This window comes from Triturus cristatus, chromosome 2_2, assembly GCF_964204655.1.
Source record: "Triturus cristatus chromosome 2_2, aTriCri1.1, whole genome shotgun sequence".
NCBI classification, from domain to species: Eukaryota; Metazoa; Chordata; class Amphibia; order Caudata; family Salamandridae; genus Triturus; species Triturus cristatus.
This window is the reverse complement of record NC_140582.1, coordinates 486,373,680-486,400,147: the sequence shown is the minus strand read 5'-3', so window position 1 is coordinate 486,400,147 and position 26,468 is coordinate 486,373,680. Positions and strand designations below refer to the sequence as shown.

The following is a 26,468-nucleotide window of genomic DNA, read 5'->3' as shown; positions in this document are numbered from 1 at the left end:
AGTACAACACAAAATTGACAATAAATCTCACAAAAAACAAAAAACATCACAGTGCAATGTGACCCCTGTGCAAAGCCCCTGAAACATAATCAAGAACCAAACAATATAATTAAATCTTGTGTGAGGGCTGATCAATTTGTCACAAACAATCCACAACAAAATGACTTCAAAGATCCATGTAATGAGAGGTCCTTAATTAATTGATTTGTTACTCCTTAGTGTGACAGACGTTTTGACCCCTACGAGATACAGGGTCTCACCGGGACAAGAAGAATGTGGAAATGTCCGAGTGGTCCTGTATAGGATGACTCCATCCAATTCAACCGGATTACCTCAGTGAAATGGTGATCTATAATTAAAGATACTTACAAAGATGGGGGCGGCCCCCAGAGTAGAACCGAAATAAGTAATTGTTGCTGGACGGGAATAGGCAGCAGTGGAATTGATCACGCTAACCTCTCAGAGAACAAGGAGCCCCTTGGAGGAAGGTGAAGGTCCAATCAGGAAACACACGGGCAGATGGAGAACCCTTACGAAAAATTGTGCCTTCAGGAAGTAAGTAGGAGCCTGCATGGAACCAGTTCCTAACAGGGCTGGTTCCTCGGCCTGTCCATTGTATTGGAGGATTTCCTCCTTCAGCTGCAACCACAAGCCATTCCCAGCTCACTTCGGTCACACTCCTTCATACTCTCAGAAGGTGCAATATATCAGACAGGAACAGATCAAACCAATCAAGTCAATGGTAACCCTTGCGAGAGGACTCCCATTGAACCCTGGTTTGATCCTTTCTAGGCGCAGGCACTACACCAACCACACAAGTGGCACACCGTTTTTATTGGCACAAGTGGGGTAACGCTGAGGGGTAGGAATTTACGATTCCTGCAGATTCCGGAAGTTTCCTTCACAGAAATATAAGGAAAAAGCATGATTTCAGGCTATGTTTGAGGTTTGCATGACATTGTTTGTAAGAAATCTAGTTGGATCCATGCACGGCACATCACATTGGAATCCCCTGGCTGTCTAGTTTTCAAATATATCTGAGGTTGATTCCCTGGGTGGCGGCCAAGCAAAGTCACAAATCCTGCAGCATCCCTATTGCTGATATCTCCATGTAGCTCAACAGGGCTGTTTGTGTCAAGATCTCTTGGACCACCCACATATTGTAGGTACAGTTTTTATTGGGTTACTTGGGGGAATGCTGTGTGGTAGGAAATTTGTGGCTCCCTGCAGATTTCGGAATTTTGTCTCACAGATATGTGAGGAAAATGTGTGTTTTTAGCCAAAGTTAAAAGTTTGCAAGACATTGTGGGTAAGAAAATGGTGTGGGAGCCAAGTGAAGCACACCACCCTGGCCCCCCGGATGTCTAGTTTTCATAACTGTCTAGGTCTGGTACGTTTATCAGGCGGCAGCCTACCCAAGCCCAAAAAGGGCAGCCATTCACCATTTTGGGAGTCAGGCACACTCTCCTGGACGATATATAATAAAAATACCCCCAACAATCTGGACCTGATATTAGGATAGGCCACACCTACCACATAACTTTATTTAAAAAAATATATATGTGTGCCATACAGTGGGCTTTCTGCCCCTGCAGGGGAAATTTGGGGGCACACCTCCTTTCTGTCCTTGGTGGGTAATAAGACTGGATTGTCCCGATCAGAACGCAGAAATTGTCAGCACCCATGGTACAGCATTATGTGAATTTAGGATATACTCCAGATGAGATGCAGTGGTATATCCTTGAGAAAATTTGCCCCAAATTAGGTGTATTGACAGAGAGGACAAGAAAAATGAGAGAAGTCTTCTGGATTTTTATTCTCAATACAGCAACATCAGGTTTAAATCAGGAGATACCCTGGGACCAAGCGATTAAATATAATGGATAATGATTTTCAATTTATTGATTGATGTTAATCTCTGTAATTGCAACAGCGATCTAAGGTTGATCCAAAATTATCTGCTTTATATACTCCGGTTGTGGCTTGAACTGTAAGAAGCCTATTATTAGATTTAGGTATCATGATAAATCTTTATATTGATTGAGGTCATAAAATAAATGTAATCGGCTTCTTTTGGGCTAACCTCTAGTTTGCGAACATCGAGTAGGCACTAACACACTAGCTCGTTTCAACTCATAATTTGGGAATTTCAAGATGGCGCCCATTCAGATAACACACAGTGATCTGTAGCAAGTCCTATTTCTATGTCACTGACCAAGTTAGCTAGCGTGATTCTTAATACAGCAACATTAGGTTCAAATCTGGAGATACTCTGAGACCAAGCGATTAAGAACAGTGGATAATGATGTTTAATTTATTGACTTATGTTGATCTCTGTAATTGTATATCTCAGTATCGGAGATGCTTTTTATAGAGCAAACTAAGGTTGATCTAGAATTATCTGTTTATTGTATTTTGGTTGTGGCTCGAATTGTATGAAGCCTATTATTAGTCTTAGGCATTATGATCAATCCTTTTATTGATTGAGGTTACAAAACAAATACAATCAGTTTTTTGGACTAACCTCTAGTTTGTTAACATTGAGTAGACACTAGCATACTAGCTTGTTCTTTTAGGGAATTTTAAGATGGCGCCCATTTAGTTGACATGCAGTGATCTACCACAAGTTCTATCTCTAGGTCACTGACTAAGTCAGCTTGCGTCGAGTTGACGCACATATAAGGACCAAGATGGCCGACACATGGTTAGTTGCTGATCCTAATGAGAATGCGCAAATAACGCAAGTGCAGGTATGTAACCTTTAGGTGTCCAACTATACTATCAGATAGTAACGGGTGAGAGTATGAGTTAAGGTTAGATACTGCCAGCCATTAAATAAATCGGCAGGCAAAGATAATGTTTATATCCATGATGGATTAGTATTAACTCATGTTATATGTGTGAATCGCAGGCACGGCTTATATTCAGTGTTTATACATTTAAAACCTCAGTAGTGGTGTCTGTTTGGGTAATTTCCGACCTAGTAATAATGAGTAAAGATCGGGTACGGATTATATTCAGCGTTTACATATTTAAAACCCCAGTAGTCTACATCTTTGTATGGTGTCTATTTGGGCAACTTCCGATTAATTAATAATGAGTAAAACTCGATATACCAGTCCGTTCTTTATAATTGGGCATGGTTATGATGGCGCCTATATTGAAAACATATACTGTTTAACAACTAGAACTATGTTTATGTTATTCACTAGGTTTGTGTTGTGTTAAATCGACATATATAAGAGGACGAAGATGGCCGATAATAGGGTGGTAGTCGATTTCAGTAGGAGCGTATAATCAACGCAAATTCAGGTATGCACTTTTGGGTGTATTGGTGTATAAGAATCAGCTAAGGATGTGAGCATCTGTTAGGATTAAGAGCTATGAATAAATGGGCTCAGATAAGGGCAATATTTGGGATGGAGAAGTAGTGATTTACGCGATGCCTGTGAGTTTTGGAATTGTTTGATATTTAATAAGTACACGTTCAAGCTCGGTCTAGTCCAATTTTCGGCGTGACGTTTGGTAACTTTTAATAATGGTTATATTCAGTGTATACACCCTTAAGAAGTATATAAGGTTGGGTTGTTTTTTGAGGATTGTAAAAAGGAAACTTTTGATTAAACAGATCAGCTTTTCATGTACTGATACAGTAACCATATGATATAGATCCTCGGGACAAAACAGATAGATGACATGTGTACGTAAGTTTACAACGTACCGTTTTGAAACAACTTAAGGGACATGACCTTGTAGCCAATTTATTAATAATTAAATCAGTATATGTACTATTAAACAAACTTAGTTCCATTTAATCATAGTTCTTACAATGATTAAATGCAATGAATAACCAATAGACATTGAGTATTAATACAGCCCTCATAGGAAAAACTGATTCAGATCGATTAGTTTATTTTTTGATCCATCACATACCAATGATTAACAGGGTGTCGCACTTGTTCTAGCATATCAGCTATGACAAAAAAAAGAAATAATTAGACATTTGTGAAAATCATTTTAATTATGATTAGATCATTGATACCGAATTATTGATAACCCTTTATCCACAGTGCTTAATCCCTGCGTGACACGGAGTTTAAGATTATCACTTTACAGTCATTGGCCAAGCATTTTGGAAAATGTGTGCCATATAACAGGGTCAGTATACTCAGGTTAAAACATAAATTGTGTGACTAAACTATAGTTCAATTATTTACCCTCAGAATATGTATGTTATGGATATATTTATATCCCCTATTTTTAGGGCCATTGATACCTTACATCATGCGAAGAATGGGAAGAAAGTATGACTTTCTAATATTTCAATAATAATTTACTAAGTTGAAATTTAGTCGTTTTAGGAAGTGAGTATCCATGGTATTGAGTTATAAGAAAACCATATAACCCAGAAACGCATATATAATCCATAATTATATATGCGCATTGATTTAGTATTATACATAGCCCTAAAACACACCTGTGGGTTCTAATTTTCTTCTTCTCCGTATCTTTACTTCTGTCTTCATCAGTTGGCGCTATTACTGAACAGCATTTTGAAACAAGTACGGAGAGGACTGTTGACCATTATTTAATTGATCTATGCTACTGATCAGAGATTAGAACTTTAACAGGTACATTGAATTTACTTATCAACATGGCTATTTGTGTAGATTATTTAACACCTACAAGGCCTTTTTAGATTATTCAATTATATTCCTGTCTCTATCATATATAGACGATTTGGAAATACGATTGATATCGATGTATCTGGTTTGAATGGATAACGTCTACATCCAAAGATATAAGAGGTAGGCGTACAGATTGTAACTCTAATCATGCATAAACAAAATTCTGGAATAAACATTAAATGTGAGAGGGTAGAGGCTTTAGTTAGCCATGTGACATTCTTAGTATTTCATTGCCCCTTAGAAATGGGGTGTTTCCAACTTACAAGTGGTTGCCTTAGTTCAGTGTGGAAGCCTTAAACTGGATCTTTTTTGGATTAATTATTTGTATGTTAACATTAAAATTTGTAAATAAGTATAGATTGCCATGTTGACTCCTAATTCTAATATTGGTTTTTAATTTCTTTTAATTATTCCTTACATGTAGTATACAACCTTGAGCGGGTTCCTGACGAAGGCTTAGCCGAAACGCGTTGTGTCTACCAACCGCCTGTAAAGAAATAATCATGTTGTGATATGTATACATTGTTCTTTTGAAATGTTCAGTGCCTATCAACCGCCTGTTGAGAAGTAATCATGTTTTGATATGTATGAATTGTTCTTTTGAAATGCTCAATTGTTCTTTTGATATGCTCAGTATTCATCATTATGATCAAATTTAGAGAATGAAAAAATAGGAGCTATATAAGTGTATTATCTATATCAAGATATATCAAGATTTATTGGGAATATAATCTGTATGTATACTGATATTATAATTGATTATTGATTATCACAATTGTATATGTTCACAGCTAGATTAATTTATTCAAAAAAAGGAAAATACAACAAAAAATGTTTTATATTAAAATAAAAAAGCACAAAAATATACAAAATAATTTGTTCTATTAGTTTTTTCTAATTTTATCTTCTCTTTTACAAATGTATGTATTCGCTATGTATAGCTATTAGTATTCTTGATGAATTTGGAGTTGACAGGTAATCTACTGGTTATATACACTGTGCCCGGTGTTTTCTCTTTTTTCCATTAGTAATCGAAACTGAGGCAGGCAGGCATTGGGTGTGGGGGCGCCACAAATGATTGTCGCACCGGGCGCCACCAGCGCTAAAGCCGGCCCTGCATGCCATTGCTTTTGTTACTGGGAGCCATGCACCCCTAAACATATATCCTTTGCTGCCACCAAGCGTGACATAGAGACAACAAAACACAGAGCACTATTATTTACCAAACTATATGGATGTCGCATGCAATGCCCGCCATAAATAGGCGTCCCAATATTAGTGTCACGTAGAAAAACATCCCAATATGCCTATTAGTGACAGATTACGTTTCAGGGAAAGATCAAATGCAAGATATGAAGCAGTAAGACCCAGCATCCACTGAAAATATGTATTCACAATGAGACTAGGAAAATATTCAAGCCACTATTGCAGTGCTCTAGTGATCAAACCTCAACAGATAGCAGGATAGAAAAAAAGTGCAAATACAAAGTCTGCGGCGCCGCATGTGCATCTTCACTGGTGCCACTTTTATAAAAGTGATCGTTTGTCTGGTTTGACCTTCACCAGGAGACTCAAGGTAGAAGGTCGTGGATTGGGACTGAGCCATAATAAAGTCTCAGAGTACAGTTTTGGTTCATGTCACTTTTGTATGCATTATCATGTTTTGAAAATAAAAAGAGAATCTGAAATAACATGATTACAGTGTCATTTTTATGCTCCATTTAGTAAATTTTAAGTGATGGTGGATGGTGTGCAATAAAACAATGTGATAGTTTGCTTTATTCTTAATATGTATCCTGTCCAGTAATCCTGCTTCTGCTCGTATGGTACATAATCCCTCTAAGACAGTCTTATATTTAAAACTCTGTAAGTAGGGAGAAGGAACATATTGCTCAATAATTCACTAAGTATGCGGCTCTATTTGACAGATGATCATAAAAGCATGTGAATCTGAACTGCAGTCCAGCAAGCCTTTTGTACAAGCAGTTCACAGTTGAAATGTATTAAACCAAATAAATACATATTTGTCTCACAGGTAACACTGCGCTTTACTGAAATATCCATTTTTTGTGTGACGTTGGTTAGTTTCCAAAATTGCTGCGACTTGCATTACTTGCGACATTTTCTACAAAGCACTAGGTCTTTGCAAGAAAATATCCTGCAGAAAGCAAGGCTGCACAAATTATCGTCAAAATTGAGAATTTTCTAAAGAAACATGAGTATTTAACACACAATCATTTCAAATTAAAATGTATGAATTTAGTTTGGGTATTTTGTTAATAAAGAAGTATAAATATTTCTGCAGCTGTAAAAGTTATCAAAAGATATTAGTTGTTAACTAGTTTGAAAACGTTGTTGTGACCAATTAAAATGTTTAATGGTTATTTGGAGTTGAAATCCGGATTGATGGAAGAAATGCCTTATAATTCAATGGGAAATAAAGAATTTGCGGATAAAAACCACCGATTCTGAGATTTGAAAATAAAAAATGAACATTTGTGAAAGTAAATAAGTCCCTCAGTTTGACAAGTGACGTTTGGAAGAGGAAGGAGACAATATTGGATAACTTTGCACATCAGTATATGAAATCGATTACACTGCACTATTATACTGCTCTCCATAGCTACCACCCTGCCGCAATATGACCACTTGAACTCAGACAGCCATCATTAACCTCAATGGAGGTGAAGAACCATGGAACGATCATGGACTCCAAGATTACTCTGACAGGTGCCTTTGCCACCATGCAAACCCTATGTCACATCTTCCCACATCAAGGATTCCTTCTCCGACTGTAGGGCACCATTGACTTGGTATTTTAATGCCTAGACTATTTCAATTGACTGATCGGATTGACCATGCTCCGTAACAACCACAGGCTACAGCCAATCCAGAGCGTATTCAACAGTCATCTCCTTCATCTACACAGGCATGATCAAATCTCTCCACTCCTGCAAACTATCCAGCGGCTGGCTGTGATCATATGTATTTTATTTCTGACCTGAAGAATTGCACCGATGGCATCCATGGTATAGGACCAAACTTCCTGGAACCAAAACATCAGACATTCACATAAAGGAAGATTCTGAGATCCAGTCCGGTATCTCTCCTTACCAACCCCTCCTTCAGATGATTGCCATGGGCAGAATGTCCTCTTCAGTCCAGATGGCCACACTCTCGAACGCTCCCCTGGCATGAATTAAGGATTTTCATATCACCTCAAAATGAACAGAGTTGATAAGACCTGGCAAATTCCATACAGATGACCCCTCATGTACAGGCCAGACAGATTAAATGATATATATCTGCAAGTCCGAGTCTATCTCATATTGCCACCCTCAGACTTAATGGGTAAGGACAGCTAAATGTGTGGCATGATAAGACTGAAGCACTGTTCCAAAAACAACACATGACACTTTTGCCACACAGGCCACACTAAATAATTCACATTCTATCCATCAAGAACAACAAATAGACCCAAGGACCCAGAAGTTGGGGAGAGGATGTGGTCTGACCGCTAGACTGCCGACTTTGTTGGAGCTGGGAAACCAGGGTTCGAGCCTCGGGTCGCCTCTACATCCTGTGTTTCTGGGCAAATCACTCAATCTCCTCGTGCCTACCAAAAACAAATAAAATGAATGTGTCCTTGTGTTACGTAACCGGCACTCATGTAAAGTGCTCCAATACGTTCGGGTCGAGTTCGCACTATGAAATCTGCAACAACAACAAAAATGTTTAGTATGAGTATGTCGAACCTGCCCAGTGGGTTTCCTTTTTTGAAAGTCAGTTCAAGTCTGGTGAGAGTCCAGACAGAGTTTTGTGTTTTGATGCAGATATGGAAGAACTACGGTTTGCCCCAAGTGAGGTGAAGGCAATCCTGAAGTCTCTTCCAAGTGGTAAAGCCCCGGGTCCCGATTGCATTCCTGCTGATCTTTTTAAGCAGGACCTGGACCTCTGGACTCCCTATCTAACTATTCTTGCTAACGCCCTGGCTGGTGGTGCGCTGATTCCGGATACTTGGTTTGGGGCGGAGATATTGCCGATCTACAAGAAAGGTGATCGCTCTTGCCCGGCCAATTACCGCCCAATCAGCCTCATAGATGCTGCCCAAAAAATTATTGCTCGCCTTTTACTGGGTCGCATCCAGAATTGGATTTCTGAGATTAATAATTTAACCCCACTACAGGCGGGCTTTCGGTCACATGTTGGAACCATTGACCAGGCTTTTAGGTTTACCTTATTATACTGGAAGGAAGTATTTCTTGGGGGTGGCATGCTTTATGCCGCCTTTGTGGACCTTAAGTCTGCATTTGACTCTGTCCCAAGATTCAAACTCTGGGAAGTTCTCCGGGCCTTGTCCATGCCAACTGGTTTACTGAGGCTGTTGATTAGATTACATGATATCACTTATGCCCAGGTCCGCTGGGGGAAACCAGGGGAGTTTTCGTCTAGATTTGAGGTGTCCAAGGGGGTAAGACAAGGCTGTGTCTTGGCCCCTACCCTCTTTTGCCTGTTTATTAATGGGGTAATTGACTATTTCTCAGATTTTCCGACTGATGCGCCCACATTGGCTGGCATGAAGATCCCCCTGCTAATGTTCGTGGACGATACCCTCCTAATTTCAAAAACGCGTCAGGGGCTCCAGCTAGCACTGACCCGCTTCGAGTTGTTCTGCCGCGAACATGAGCTTGAGGTCAATGTGGGGAAGACCAAATTTATGGTCTTACGCGGTGCCAGACTGGTTAGGGCCAGGGTCGAAATGGGAGGAGCAACATTGGAACAGACTTCTACTTTCACCTACTTGGGGGTCACCTTCTCTGACAATCTTAGCTGGAAGCCCCAGATTGATCACTATACCCTTAAACATATTCAACTGGGTGGAGCATTACTTAGGGAACATAGGCTTTCGCTAACCAAACCTATGGCTCCCCTGATTAAAATCTATGGGTCCAAAATCCTACCAGCGGTAATGTATGGTGCTGAACTGTAGGGGTTTGGGAATTTGAACCCCCTGAGAGTGGCTCAAAACAAATTTCTCAGGTCTGCAATAGGGTTACCACAATCTTCCCCACGCATACCCCTTCTATTTGATTTGGGATGTCACCCTATTGAGGACATGGTGCGGTTTAGGCCACTGGCGTTTTGGTGACGTCTGTGGACAACACCTGAGCTGTCCTCTTACGCTAACGCTTTGATTGAAGTTAAAAACCTTGGGGGTTCCCACAGAATCAGTTGGTTGTTCGAAATTAAAGCTATCCTGACCGATATGGGAATGGGTGAGTTGTGGTCTAATCCTGAGATGGCTGTTTTTCCTCAGAAAAAGATCTTTAGGGACAGATACTGGCAGTGGGTCAAAGACAAGCGTTTTGCCTCTATGACCGGAGGTCCTCTGACCTTACTATACTTGACCAATAAAGACGACCCCTATATTGAGGATTATTGGGATATAATCACAAAACTGCAGGACAGGAAGCTCTACCATCAATTTAGATTAGGCACCCTACCACTACGTTCCTTCACTAAAAGTTGGTCTACCCCGGGTAATGATAAATGTCCCCATTGTGAGGATATGACAAACTGTAGATCATTTCCTCTACGTCTGCCCGGAGTATATTCGCCCAAGAAGGCTGTGGTTACGCCCTGTCTGTCACAAACTTGGAGTTAGAACAGCATCTATTGCTAGCAGAATACTAAAATCTGATACTTCAAGTTTTGTGATTATTGGTGTGGCCAAGTATTTAAGTTGAGCATGGCTCTTACGTAGTCGGAGCTTTAGTCCCTAAATATTTTGTACATAACATTGTATAGTCTGTTATGACATTAGTTTTTAATATATCAAGTCTTTGCAATTTTTGTACATTTAATACTTTTCTTAATATTGGTGTTTTTAAAAGTGAAAACTTATTTATAGGATTTTATGAATATTGGTGTAACATATGATTGTATGTTTTTAACTTGTATCAATGTTTTAGCATGTCTTTTATGATGAAATATTCGCAATAAAGACTTTCTTGACTTGAGTATGGATTGTTAATATTTTGGGGTAATTTGTTTCTATCAATGAACTCACAGCGCTAAATACAGGTTCTGAGCATGGCAGCAAGTCTAAGTATTTTAATTGAAGCAAGTGTGGAAGCAGGAACATTTTTTAGAATGTCATGAAAGATAAAATGCATTTTATCCTTCTTTCTGACTTGTGCGTTGGTGTATTCACCAAGCAAATAACTTCACATAATAGAGAAAAGAAAATTACACAAAAGTACTTTTTCAAACACTGTTTTAGGCTCCTGGGAAGAGCTGCTACTTATTCTGCATCGATGCATATCAGTGATGTTATATTCATGCTTGACTATTTTTCAGATGCTAAATACTTGCACCAATATTTGCCTAGCTGATGGGATGATGTTTTCGGTATTTGCATGTAGCATTGAAGTTTTAATGCTAAACCCTGGTGTACAATAAGATAATTTGACCTAATGTGGCTTGTACAAAACTTGTTAAACAATATAAATGAATATATTGGTGCAGGAGCATAGTTAAGTGTTTTCGACCTTGACTCGCATCAATAAATGTACCCCATAACGTTAGTTCAGCATTTTTTTAGCCATTAAAACCACGGTAGGTGTTGATAATGATATTATATAGCACAGAAATCCGAAGTCTGTAGGCATCTACAGGTTGTATGACACATTGATGCCATTAATATCCTGATTAAGTGCAAGTCTGAAGATACATGTATACTTGCTGATGCTTGAATTATAAGATGGATGCGACATAACTAATACATGAGACGTAAGACTCATCAACAATGTCGCAGTTCCAGATTACACCAGGACATATAGGATTCGCATAAACTAGTCCTAGATGTCACTTTTTGTTCCCTGGAGTTCATCCAACGTCCTTGTAATGAAAATATCCAGTGGCCAGGCTGTCTGGCGTGTGTGCAAGTCTGGCATTCTGTCATGTGAGCAGGCTTTAATTTAACTGGTCAGCAGACATAGGTTGACAAAACAGACTGGAGATGAGGCTAAGCATTATTTTATAAATAACCTGAAATGAAGTAATTACCTTCTGCCACACTGGCAACACGACATAATAAAGCATTAGCAAAGCCAATAAGTCTGTGTTAAAACACAAGGTGAAACCGCGTTAGCATAATAAAGTCAGACAAATTTAACCCAAAAAATATTGGACTATATCGAAGACTCCCTTGCCTTCATTGCAGTCATTTTTCTGTTTCTATGTGAAATGAAGTTTGTAAGGCAAGACAGCCTCCATTAAGACCATAATTCCTGATACCCTGAAGAGGGAAGTATGCTGCTATTTTGTGGGTAAGCACCAACAGCTCCCAAATGTAACCAAATGGAGGTGAGGGCAAGGTCTGACTGTTAGAGGTGAAGGAGGTATTAGACAATGTCTGGGAGTGACGGTGTGTGAGGATTAATACGTTTTAGAAGGCAAAAGTGCACAACACACTTCCAAATTGGCTGCATGGAAGAACCTAGTAGTAGGTCTGAGTGCTTCATGAAGAATAGACATACATTCTTCCGATAGTTTGAGACAACCTGTCTATGGTGGATTGAGGTGCCATAGAGCCCTATGGTTTTGTGTGAGTAGTTTTGGCCTGTTGGGAAGCTTCTCGTGAGGAACCAGGGAGAGTTCCAGCAAAGTGGAGTTCCAAGGCTGGCGTACCCAGTTTGGGGCTACTAGGATGAGGGTGAGGGATATCTGCCTCAGCTTGTGATCTACAAATGGTAGGTGTGTGAGAGGCAGAAAAGTGTAGACAAATATCCCTGACCAGTTCATCCATAGTGAATTGTCCACAGACTGTGTGTAAGGGACTCTGGCGGAGAAGTTCTGGTATTTTGCATTTTCGCTGGTGGCGAACAGAACTATGTTAGGGAACCGCCACCATTTAATGTAATTTAATAGGGTCCGGGGTGGAGTGCTCATTCATGGACTTGTTGATATGTCCTGCTGAGCAGATCGGCCAGGTTGTTGTCCAGATCCGGAATGTACTGCATAACCAACTGCACCTTGTGATGAATCGCCCAATTCCAGATGCTCTGGGCTAGAAGAGACAGCTGAGCTGAGTGCGTGCCCCTTTGCTTTTGTAGGTAAAACATAGCTGTGTTGTTAATGAGTGATAGAAATACTCATAGAGCAAACTGAATAGCCAGGCAATTGCAGGTAGTTGATGTGGAGACTTGCAAGACAAGCTGGACAGAACCAAAAACGACTCCGTTCCATCATGTGGACATTCTTGGTTGTCAAAGTTATGGGAGTTGTGAGGGGCACAGCCCCAAAATGCAAATTCCAATGACAGCAAGAGCAGGTCGAATTGACATCTGGCGGTGGAGACCGGCTAGCAGCGGGATTGTTTGGATGAACGAGGGACGGGCAGAAGGCTTGGCAAGAAGTCGTGGCATTGACCTAGAGCTCCCGTAGACATGTCTGAACCTGATGACAAAGAAAAATAATCTAACTATGGAGCCGATGCCCATGCGTATTGTCAACAGTAGCTGGAGTCACCACACCTCATGACTCGAAAATACTTCTTCGAACAAAATCAAGTTGCAACACTAGATGGCAGGAGCATACACGTCATGTATATCTACAGCTACACATGCCATGAACAATATTCTTTCATGTGAAAACATTTCTTCCCCTACAAGTAGCAGCAACCCGAGCAGGTAAGAGTAGTGGGGGGGTGGATTTTGACAAACCATGAGGGAAAATTAATATATGTTTAATTTTCCATCAATGTCATCTGTCGAATCCCACCCCAACCCGGCCCCACTGCTCTTACCTTTACGGGCCACTCCTGCCTACATCCCTTGAAGGCACTCAGGTTTTCTATCATGTCCCCTTTCATCTATGCATTCTATTTCAATAGGTTGGTGAACTTCAAGTTTAAATGTGTGCAAAAGTGCAGAAGGTTTGCAAAATTAGTTAAAAACCTGGAACTATATGACTACTTTTGTGTTCACCACATTTACATGCAAAGATACAATCAATCAATTCTTTCTTTTTTCAAATGTCAAAGACAATCATAAAAGATAACATACAAATCATATATACAAAAAGCACACACAAAGACAAATACAATTTTCATCAGTGATAAACATTAAAAGTACAGACACTCCTGCCAGGCAGGGGAATGGATTCAGCATACCTCTCCTGACCTCCCTATTGCTGAGGTCCTCAGGCCTCCTGCTGCGCAGGTGGCACGGAGACCGTAGATGAAGTCTTGGTGCAGGAAAACGGGCCGCCGAGAGTAGAATCTATTGCCCACCCCAGAAGAGATGTCGGAGGGTCATCGAGCAGCTATACTATCAGCAGCGACACTTCGGGACACATGTCAAGTTACAGATGAAGAATCTTCATCAGACGACACAACGCCATTCACTCCGAAACTGACAATAGCCAGTCGCTCTTCCCCTCTATGACACCACAGATGGCAAATGACTTGCTGGGTTGAGAGGTTGCAGGTTGAATGTTATGTTGGGGTACTGAATAGTATTGCATTTTACTCTCTCTCCTGTGCTACAGCACTGGTACCTTGACCGAGGTACATGCCGGTACACAATCCCTTGCTGAGTGTAAATGCCCTTGGGTCTTGCATAATACATCTGAGCAGGTATGTTACTTTGATGAACTGGAGGCAAATGGATGTTACTACTGTCATATTACTTTGTTGTTGGTGTGCAGGTTAGCTGGGCCCCGGGGCGGGTAAGCAATGTCCTTTAGGGTGAGCACACTAGGACTTACTTGGTGTCCTCGCTGACTGTTGTGCCTACATGGCCCATTTGGCAGCTGCATGTTATGCAACTAAATGGTTATGTTATGTTGCTATGTATGTTTGGTCGAACAATGTTCTTCAGTTGTACCTTATATTGGGGATTTCTTGGGGGTTCATGATAGGTGCTACACACACAACGCTATGGCATTATAGACCTGAATTGTACGAATGCATGAAAATTACAACACACATAAGAGGCGCACATGGCAGCGACCCAAACTATAACTTCACAACTTCGAATGTTCATGGAATGGGATCAATTCATAAGCGACCACAGAATACATGCACAATTGGCCAGGCATAAGGCACATATAGTCTTTTTACAGGAGACCCATCTGTCTGCCTCGAAGGCAGCTGAACTTCAAAACAAATTGAGGAGACAACTATTTCATACAGCATACTCAGCATTTGCACTGGGAGCTGCGATGTGGATTATGGTGAGGTCCCTTTTATCACACAAGATACACATATAGACATTAGTGGTAGACACACCCTTGTTTGGGGCATGCTGGATGGAATACCAATGGTGTTTGGGAGCATTTATGCCCTCAACGTGGAGGAAGACACTTTTCTTACCCAGGAGGGGGCAACGCTCGCGGATTGGACCACATTCCCCTGGATAGTGGGTGGAGACTTTAATGCAGTCTTGGATACCAACTTGGATCGGTCCCACCCCCCCACTCGACCTCAATATGACAGGCTAGAGCCCTACAGATGTGGTCTCAAGGATAGTCACCGAGGGATGCATGGTTGAGTCGAAACATAGGTATGCACGAATATTCTTACTACCTTCACGGATAGACTGCATATTTTGCAATCCATAATTACTTATGCAAATCACCCACACAACCTACATTGGTAAAACACGTTCAGATCATAATTCATTGGAAATAACTTTTTCTTGGGGGCGAGTTCCCACTCCATTCACCTAACAGGTGGCACCATGGCTGGTGCGGCTATACCATGAATCTCTACGGCCAGGGCCGTTAACTCCAACCACAGTACAGGTCCTGGTGAACTCACTGCCAAACCCTGGCAGAGACCTCACTGACACTTCCGCATATAGACCACTCTCATTGCTTAATATAAAATACAAAATATTCCGCAAAATACTTGTCAGTCGCCCCCTCTCACTATGACAGAGATTAATACACTTCGATCAATGTGGTTTTGTTCCCGAACATAGTACCTCACTAAATATACGCAAGGTCTACCATGTCATGTCCGCCTGCCCGGAGACTCTATCTGGTGCGGGGTGCTTATCTCTGGACATTCGATACACTTGGTAGAGATTACATGTTAGCGACTCTTCAGAGGTTCGGGATCCCCTTCAAATTTATTCAGTGGATTAAATTGTTGTACACTTACCCTACTGCCCGGTTGTGTACTAGGGCCCAATATCACAGGATATCGCAAGGGTGCACAAGACAGGAATTTACCATTTCACCTATTTTGTTTGTGTTCGCTCGAACCCCTTGCATGTCATTTACGCACCGACTCAGAAGACTAGGGTACCCCTATTAACTATACGTCCACGCATTGTCACTGTATGAGGTCGACATAATGATTAATTCTAAAGATTTGCGGAAAAACTTGGACACGGTTGCTCACAACTTTGCCCAGTTTGATTCCCTCATGAGGCTTGCTATAAATTTCGGGAAATCACATGCATTCCCCTTTAGAGACGATTTTCATCTACAAGCCATCCCCTTTGGTGAACATGAGATAGCCGTGCCCGCACTACTTTCAGGTGTCTGGGATAGAGATATATAGAGGCCCACATGACCTACTGGACGGGAATCTACAGAAGGCAATTGTCTTGCTGCATTCACAAGTTGCTTTCTGGACATTGCTCTCTCTTACAGTTGCAGGCCGACTGGTAATTTCCAAGATGGTGATATCCAATGAATCCTCTTCTTCTTTACAAATCTACCAGTAGTAATTCCTAGCTCAACTTTCCATGCACTGAACACATTTCTGCTGGAATTATTATGAGGATTAGTGAAGCTGTAGCTCCCATCTGATGCTGGAGGGATGGGTCCTACTGGGACATGATCAATAGAAGATATAATATTAAATTTGTATTGCTGGTGAGTGAAAAAGTAAACAAATAAAGAAAAGACAAAGCAATAAATGAGTCACACTCGGTGCTGAATTAAACAATCAAATTAAATTTATCTAACAGAAAATTCATTAGTACTGGATCAACAAAAGAAAATATCAAATTCATATTCATAAAAGGTCGCTCCAAAAAGAATGAAAGAAAAGGTGTTTCAAGTAGTGCTCCTGTTAGCTGTGAAAATGGAGAAAAGGTAAAGAGAAAATTGGTACTGGTATCAAGAAGAATCCTAGTTTAATAGCTATGGCAACAAGAGAATCCAATTTAGCCATGGCCAAATAGCCCTGCTGGGAAATTTATACAATTATTTCTTGCTCTGTCCAGAAATACGTGGTACCTAGATAGGACAACCACCGCACACAATTATATTCAGTACATGCTAGGTGGTATTATAGCATTGACGGTTCGACCCGACTGTGGCAAGAGGTAATTCGAGTCCTAGCATGCGGGTCTTCATAAGGACAGTAAAAAAGTACGGTGACTTGAAGGGCAACCTAAAAGAAAACACACTCGATTAGTTCTGAAGTGTGTCTCATGAAAAACATTTGCATCGCCAAAAGTGAGGGTAGATACTAACTTCACAGCAGTGTAGCTACACTGCGTTATGTGGTAGATGTAGATCTTCCCCTCTTGAAGTTTAGGATTGTTGTGGGCTTTTTTGCGAGTCAATCTGTGATTAAAACAGAGGGGTGAATGGCCTGAAGTTGCCATCCAACCATTAAAGGATAAGCAATTTTCAGAAAAGTGGTACCCTACCTTCCTGTATGGAAGTTCCCTGACAGAATAAACTCAGTCAAGTGGCCCAGGAAGAGACTGTATGGTAAAAAGGGGACAAACAACCGGCTGTTGGGTCGAGAAACACAATTCACCAGAGCTAAGCAACCCCCAACAGGACTTACCCAAAGGTGATAGAAATCAATTCTATGTGGCCGCATCCATCACAGGAAATCAATTCCTTGTGGGGCAGCGTCTCGGCGAAATCATAATTCCGAGAACTAAAACGTGAAACTGATATCTATATCAGGTTGTATGCCGCAATGAAAAAGTAAAATTTAAAATTATAAACAAGCAAGCGAGAGGTCACGTGAATGCTCACCTTTCCTGCTGTGTTAAGTGAAGTGACTGTTAGAACACCAGCCACAGTGTGGCCTAGAAGATAAACGTCATCTGGTGCGGGAAAGCTACATTCTTTCTTCACTTGCAGAATCATACAAACTGAAACAATTCCCGCGTGACAGAACCGGACCCATGTTGGTACTGGATCGTCTTGGGATACCACACGGGGTCATATTAATAATGTCGAATGGCATAAATAATTACCAGATTTCCGTGAAGAAAATGATTGAATGACAGAAAAGAGCAAATACTATTGCATAGTATTTGGTCCCATGTTGACTAATATATATCGTTCCACTCAATTTTAAAATGGATAGAGAAAAACACACAATTTAAAATGGATTGAGAGAAACAAAGACATGGTTGATAAAGAACGTCCTCACAGGAATAAAAGCAATATGTAATCATCAAGGTTATTCCAATTATGTATGCCTCAGTCATTTGAGGATGCATGAACTCAGTGATTAAGTAGTGTAAGGAGACTGTGTAAGTTGATGTCGGGCACAGGAGAGTAGTAAAGGCCTGATACTGTTATAGTGTAGCAGACTGTCTAGACACCTCCTCATATTCATTCAGTCCCCTGGCTACTGTATCAAAGTTGTGTATCCATTTACACTCCCTCAGGTTCAGTATGTTGTGGAAATTACCTCCTCTGCGATTTTCTGTAACTTTATCAGTCGCCATCCATTTTAGGCTCTCCGCAGAGTGTTCAAATGTACTGAAATGTATAAGAGGGGCACCCTGAACTTTACAGCTTATCCTACTACAGTGTTGGAGTATGCAAGCCTTCACTTTCTGTCTTGTCTGGCCCACATATAGGAATTTGCATGAGCATCTATATATATAAATAAGATCAGTGCTGTTACAGTTGGTAAGGCCCTTAAGGAGATGAGTATGGTTGGTGCGTGTGAATGATTTGGCCTCTATGGTTAGATTACAGGCTTTGCAGTGACCACACTTGAAATGTCCTACAATCTGTAGGAGATTCCACTGCATCAAAAGGGTTGTCTTTGGTGGTTCCCCTAAGAGAGATCTCACTACATGGTCTTTGACACTCTTGTCTTAAAGGCATGCACAGGTGCCTCTGGTATCTCAACTTCATCTGCAACCAATGTTCAGTGTCGATTGATGATTTTCTTGATTTCATTGCTGCATGTGCAAAACGTGGTAACACAGATCATTCTGTCATGTGATGTAATTACACGTTGCTTAGGTTCCAAGAGATATCTCTTGGGCAATACCACACCCTTTTGAGTGACTTCTTGAGTATTTGCTCAAGCCATCAAATCAACTCGTCAGAATCCTTGAAAAAGTCGGAATTCTTCAAACAATTTCTTCGTAAACACAGGAATTGGCTGTAAGGCAGGTTATCCCCCAGCCACCTGGGGTGATGGTTGGTATAACGTAGCAGTGTATTCCTTTCACTTTCCTTCCTCTACAGAGTGGTATGGAAGAGACCATCTTCTTCCATTATGGTTATGTCCAGGAAAAAGATAGATTTAGTGCTGTAATCTAAGGAGAACTGAATGTCATTGGATCTTAGGTTCAGCCAGTTATGGAAACTTAACAGTGTTTCTTCTGGATCTGTCCATATCAAAAAGAACATCGTCAATGTACCGATTCCGTAGCCCCAAGTTGTGGAAATAGGGATTGTTCATGTTAAACAGGTGACTCCTTTCGAAAGTGATTTATATACAGAATAGCTACGTCAGGTGAAAATCCTGCCCCTATAGCCATACCTTTGGTCTGCATATAATAGTTCCCCTGGAAAAAGAAAGAATTCTTAGTCATGGCTATCTCGAGGATTTCAATTATGAAATCAGTAGGAACCTGCATGGGTCTTGGTCTTTTATCTAATAATTCCCTCATCACATCCAAGGCAGATTACTGGGGGATGTTCGTATATATAAGGAAGTTATATCCATTGTGAAACAAATTTGTTTGGATGGATTGAAAGCCAAATCATCCACCAGTTGGATAGTTTCCATGGCGTCACGTATGTAAGCGGCTGAAGATTCTGCAAAAGGTTTCAAAAAGATGTCAACATATTTGCAGAGTGCTTATACTATCGAACCACATCCCGATACTAGGGGCCTACCTGGAGGTTTTTCCATATTTTTATGAATCTTCGGCAGGGTGTAGATTGGTTGTTTTTTGTTCAGCAATTCATATTCATGTTCAGTGAGGAAACCCTTATTGCGTCCTTGATCAGTGATCTTCTTGATAGCTTCAGATATCTTCTTGGTGGGATCCTCCATTAAAAGAGTGTAATTGGTCTCAACTTCCAATTGTGAGAGAATCTCTGTCTTGTAGTCCACAGTGTTCTGTATTTATTTTTGGAAACCAGATTGAGCACATCCCTTAGAACTACATGTTCGAAAGCAAGAATCTTGTGGGGCATAAGATTGGATGGAGGTCTGAAAGTCGAGGGGGACCCAAGTCCTGTGTTTGAGTAACAGGGTTTGGACGGAATCTTATTAAAATAATGTCTCAACCATATTTTGCAGAAGAACTGATGGAGTTTCATCTTGAGGTTGAATGCATCAGATTGTGTGGTGGGTACAAATGACAGGCCTTTATTCATTATACATTCCCCATCTGAAGTTAGAGTATAGTCTGAGAGATTTATAATGGCGTTCATAGTGGCATGGTTTATAACAGGAGGGCTATAGTCTGAGAGATTATCATTGGAGTTTTGATGACCACGTATGGTGTTAGTAAAGCATGTAGAGTTAATGTCATGTTGGTATTCTACCACCTGTAATGCTGCCATTGTGTTTGAATCTTACCATGAGTCTCCTGGGGGAACTGTACCTGTTTCTTCCCTCTGTTCCTGGGCCTCCCCCATCCTTGATCTCTGCCACTGCCTGTGGTCCATTGTTGACACTTCCCTCTGTATGGAGGCCACTGTTCGACCCCTAAAAAAGGCCCCTGATGGGATTCCCGGTAGTTGTAGTTCTGTTCAAAGTTCCCTAAACTGGTCCCTGGTCTTTCTGTCTCACTTTACAAACTGATGGCAAAGGATGAATCTGAAAAGGTTGTGTATCTCCTGTACCCCCCTCTACCTCTGGTTGTGTATCGGCCTTGATTATCTTGCTTGTAATGTTCTTCACGTAGATAAGGACAGATAACTTTTTTAATCATAAAACCTGATGTCCTTGGCTAGTTTGTCAAGTTTAATATTCTGTGTTTTAAACTCAAACTCCTTGATCGATTTTTCTAGACATTCTAGGGCCTCCGCAGCATTAGTTAGGGCCTTGGCTTCCGTGATTTCCTTTTTAAGATCACCGATTTCCTTAATTAATTTTTAGACCTCTTCAAGTGCTGTCTCAACACCCACGACCATCCAATATCTGGAACAGTTGTTGGCCAAAAAACTAAAATTTTCTTTGAATTTAGGATTGTCTATGAATATTGCTGGTTCATTCTTTACCTGTAGGCCAATCGGGATGAGGTTTGCCTGCATATACTTTGAAAGTAAATGAACATGAAGTCATGTACGTATTAGTTTCTTCTCTAGTCTTTCAACTTTGCTAATTTTGTCATTCGGTGCTAGGTCAATACTGGCTGTTGTGCTATTCAAAAAGACTTGTCCTTCAATCAACTTGTTAATATATTCTTCACAATACGATAGAGTGTCTCTTTCTGACATTGTCTCAAGTGTAGATATCTGTTTGAAATAGATATACTCAAACACAGATTAGGATACATACTTAAACTTCAATAGTCTATGTTTGGTAGATCACATGAAACATTCAACAATTATATAACCATGATTAAATCCTAAAGAAATACGCTTGTAGATATGCACCTGCTCTGATACAGTATTACAAAATACTGGGGTAACCCAAAGAAAGACCCATAGGACCTGGGCAACATGTGGTATGTAGAACAGAAAGATCCTACTGGGACATGATCAATAGAAGATACAACATTAAATTTGTATTGCTGCCGAGCGAAAAAGTAAACTAATAAAGCGAGTGTAGTTGTTCAAGGCTTCAGACACATTTAACACCTAGTGACATGCAATTATTACACCTGCATGGCTCTGGACCATGTTGGTTATTAATTGGCTAGTTCATGCTGACCTGCCCACCGTGCCCTCCTTACTACTACACACCAAATTACGAACGTGGTGGGTTTCAATAATGTCTTCCTGATGTCTGCCATCCCACATACTTGAACGAATGGGTACCTAAGTCACCCTCCCACTACTAAACACTATCGCCAAAGAAGGTCTTTCATGAAATCAGAGTCTACTGCTCACACCCGTCACTAGGGGGGAGAAAGAGTTTTATGTAGTATTAGTCTCAGGAAATTGTTATGTTATTAAACCGGTTTGAACTATTACAGGTAACCACGACTGTGCCAACATGGTATCTGTCACTATGTTCTCACTGCTGTATTAGACGCGGACTCGAACTAATTTAAGTGGTTACCAAATGTGACCCAAAGTACTCGATAATATTGTACATGTAGTTTATTACATGAAACGATGCGCACAAGTTCTTTTGAAACTTTGGCGGGCACTATGGTGCAGTTGGAAATGGAAGCGCTTTTCACAGATGTAGCTGAGCTTCCCTTTCTTTAAAACTATCCTCGCTCAATCTGTTTTTCTCTGCCCATACGCCCATTCATCCTGTCTCTCCCTCCCCCTTTCCTCTTGTTCCTGGAGAGCTAATCTTAGCTTCTCCCACTCAGCTCCATGACCTTTTCCTCTTTCTCACACATAGCTTTTTAGAGAAACAACTGTCAGTTCAGTGTCTCAGCTACACTTACTCCACTCAATAATAACTCATGCAGTCAGTGATAATGCAATGCTACCCTAAACCTCAGTGGTAGTGATTGCCTTGAGGAAACACTGGAGATCAAATATGGGGATACAATAGGGAGGTTTGGGGAAAACATGTGCTCAGGTGGCCAAGCGAGCCTGGCATCACAGCACTCTGTCCATGGGTTCCTATCCTGGTACCCTCCCTTGAGACCATCAAAGTTTCAACCTTACCCTCGCGTTTCTCTAACAGGTTTCATAAGGACCCCCTTGTCCTTCCATCCTCTATGCAGACACAGATCCCCCAACTGATCTGAGTACACTGTGTCAAGGTCTTCCCCCACAAACGTATTTTCCAAATCCATATGTATTCCTAATGTGCACAAATTCAAGTTATTAAGCTGGAACTGGGTTTTGCAGGATTTCAGACAGATTTCAGCTAATTGTCAAACCCTGTTTGGTATGCCAATGGGTAAGCAGATGCTACTATGTTTGAGGTGGATTGTCTCTGATGCCCAGATGTCCATCCTACTATGGATCTGTAACTGGGCCAAGTAAAGCCCACCAGTACTTGACTATAAGTGGTAGTTATGACAAGCAATCACAGGTTTCCCAGGGAGGTATTGTGGGGGTGCTTGAGCTCAGGACCCAACAATCACACAACAACGGAGTAGGACAATAAGCTGCACCCTACTGACAAGCCCCCTGTAAGGGTGAATCTGGTCTTGAAATGCTTGTGGCTGGTTTAGAGAGGACCTAGCCTGGCAGTTCGGTGTGAACTTTTCCTACTGGAACAGGACCAAGACTGATTGGCTTACGGCAGGGTCTAATCTGAGGTGGCGGCATAAGAACGATGGGCTAGATGCGACCCTAAGTGATTGCCAGTGGTTAGACAAATTGCAAACATTCCTCTGTGTTTGAAGACTTTAAAACTCTTGGCTACTATTAGCTGTTGTGAGTGCCCAGCACACTATGTAGGAAGTGACTACCCTAACTTATCTATAACCACAACAGTAGAAAGCAAAGCCTGTCTATCTGAAATCAACAGGAAACTCCTAAATAAAAGAATACAGCTAAAATGCACTGACTCAAAAGGAATAGTCGTATTTTACACACAAAATTATTAAAGAAGGAAGAGCACAATATTACTTCTGTAAAAATGTGCAAAGGTGTTCAAGAAACCTACGATAGAAATGCTCAAATGTGCATCATATTTCAGATGCTGGAGTGCACTTAACATTAATAATATTAATCCATCAATGTACAGTGATTATACAGCGCTAATGGTACTTGAGGTCTAATCTGCTCAACGTACATGTACAATTACGACACAAATGAAAGGCAGACTCGAAAAGTATTCAATTCAACATCAATATTCTTTTCCAGGCCAACAAAAGTAAGCATTATTGATTCAAAATATGACAAAAGTAAAATATTTTTGTCTTGTGGGTTAAAACATCAATTTCATAAACAATTAACTAGGAGTTATCCCAAGGATACTGTGGGTATATCTTTTTTTTTTTTTTTTTTTTTTGAAAACCTTTATTTCGAATTTCAGGACACAGCTATTCAGCCGACAGCCCGAGGGTTCGGCAGCATTGCAAGTTAGATACAGTAATGTGTCCCAGATACAGTACGATGAGTAATGCAAAGGTCCAATTTTAAATATACACAGAAAAACACACAACAAACCCCAGCAAGGCAGTAACATTGAAATCCCATGGCGAAAGCCCTCAGGGGAGGCAGGACCCCACTCATCTACTAAGTATAAGACTGTGTGCGGAGGAAGAAGGGGAACAGCAGAGGCCCAGAACGGTTACCAAAACCAAACTGTGCTGGAAGGCAGGTCAGGGGGAAAGCTTTTCCTCGGGAGGTTCCAGGTCCGGGGCAAGACATATTCCCCCCCTGTATTGGTTCCACCGCCCCCAGATGGCATGCCACTTCCGGGGGCGACCTCTAGAGCAGTAGACCGTCTTCTCCCTAAACATGCTCCAATCCATGTTCTCCTTCCACGCGGTCAGCGTAGGGGTTCCTGAGGAGCCCCATAATCGCGCGATATCCCTTTTAGCTACCATGTTACCCAGAGTCACCCATTGGGTCTGCGCCTCATCGAGATCAGTGGGGCCCCAGACGTTCAGGAGGCAGCACCGCGCCTCCGGCTGTACCACAATGCCCGTCACCTCCCCCATAACTGCATGGACTCTCCTCCAGAACTCCACAATGACACCACATTCCCAGATGATGTGCAGGAAAGTACCCACCATACCACAACCCCTTCTGCACAGGCCGTCCTCCGAGAATCCCATGTGGACCAGCCTTGGCCCCGTAACATACACCCGGTGCAGTATTTTAAGCTGCACCAGCCTCAGACGCGACGGGATCGCAACCTCCTTAGGCGAAGAGACCGCTGACTGCCAGTCCTCATTATCCAACTCGAGGCCATCCCTGGTCCACTGTTCTCTCAGCCCCAATAGCAAGTCTGCCCGGACGTTTATCAACTTCTTATATATGAGCGAAATCGTGCTCTCGGGCATATGACCATCAAGGACTCGGTCCTCAAGGGGAGAGGACTCCGGCACCTTCTCACCCTCCACAAGGACTGATCGGAGGGCGTGACGCAGCTGGATATACCTAAAATACTCTGAAGGCCCTAGCTCAAACTCAGTCTGCAACTCCTCGAAGGACTTTACCCTCCCCTTATGCAGCACATCTCCCACCTTGGATATACCTATCAGGTCCCACTTATCAAAGCCCTTCGTGTGCCAGAGTCTTCCCAACCGTTCCGATTCAAACAATGGGGTAGCGAGGGTGAGCCTATCCTTCCAGCCCAGCGAGTCGGTCGCCATCTTCCATACGCGCACCGCCACACCTGTGGGCCCCGTGAGGGACGAGTCTAGGGACCGCGAATACAACGCCCTGTAGTAGTTGCCTCCGCGCAGCAGCCACCTATCCATGGCATACCCAGGGCTAAGGGCAGGGCCGTAAAACCCATGGTTGATCGCGCTCAGCTGCGTGGCCCAATAGTACCGTCGGATGTCTGGGAGCGCAATGCCCCCATCGTACCATGGGAGCGTCAACTTTGAAATAGCTATTCGCGGCCGCCCATCCCACAGCAACGTCCTTTGGAGGCCTTCGACCTCCCGAAAGTATTTGGCCGGTACCCAGTCCAAGGTGTTCTGGAGGGCGTAGAGGAAGCGGGGAAGGGACATCATTTTGAACAGGGCCGCACGCCCAACAAGGGAGAGCGGCAGCCTCCGCCAACCTTCAACATCTCGCCTCAAGCGTGCCAAGGGGGGGAGCAGGTTCCTCTCATAGCGCACAACAGGATCCATGGATATAAAAATCCCCAAATACACAAAACCTTGCTGGGCAACCTGTATCGAACATGTTCTAGGGATCGGTGGGACCTCGCCACTAAGAACGTACAAATACGATTTGCCCCAATTAATAACAAGCCCCGAGTTCCTACCGAACGATGCGAGTACATCACAGACCACTATAAGTGACTTCTTCGGTGAGGCAAGATACAACAGGATATCATCGGCATAGAGCGAAATACGGTCCTCGTGATCAGGCGACCACCGAAGGCCCCGTATATCCGGGTGCCAACGTATCCACGCAGCCAACGGTTCAAGGGCGAGGGCGAACAACAGAGGCGACAGGGGGCAGCCCTGCCGAGTTCCCCTACCAAGCTGAAACGGAGTAGATGCACGACCATTCACCACAACATTCGCTAGTGGCCCCTCGTACAGCAACCGGACCCAACTCACAAACCCGCGACCGAAACCAAACTTGGCCAGCACGGCCCATAAGTATGCCCACTCCACCGTGTCAAAGGCCATCGTGGCATCAAGAGATGCCACAACAGCCGGTTCACGCAGCGTGCCCGCCCTGGCGATGACGCCATGAAGACGCCTAAGGTTCAATGCTGTGTTTCGGTGCGGGATAAAGCCAGATTGATCCGGGTGGACC

General features: G+C 42.1%; 1 protein-coding gene across 2 annotated transcripts in view; it reads right to left on the bottom strand.

Moving 5' to 3' along the window:
* INPP4B (inositol polyphosphate-4-phosphatase type II B) overlaps positions 1-26,468 on the bottom strand; it is a 2,419,090-nt gene that overhangs the window by 1,833,892 nt on the left and 558,730 nt on the right. The window lies entirely within an intron of this gene.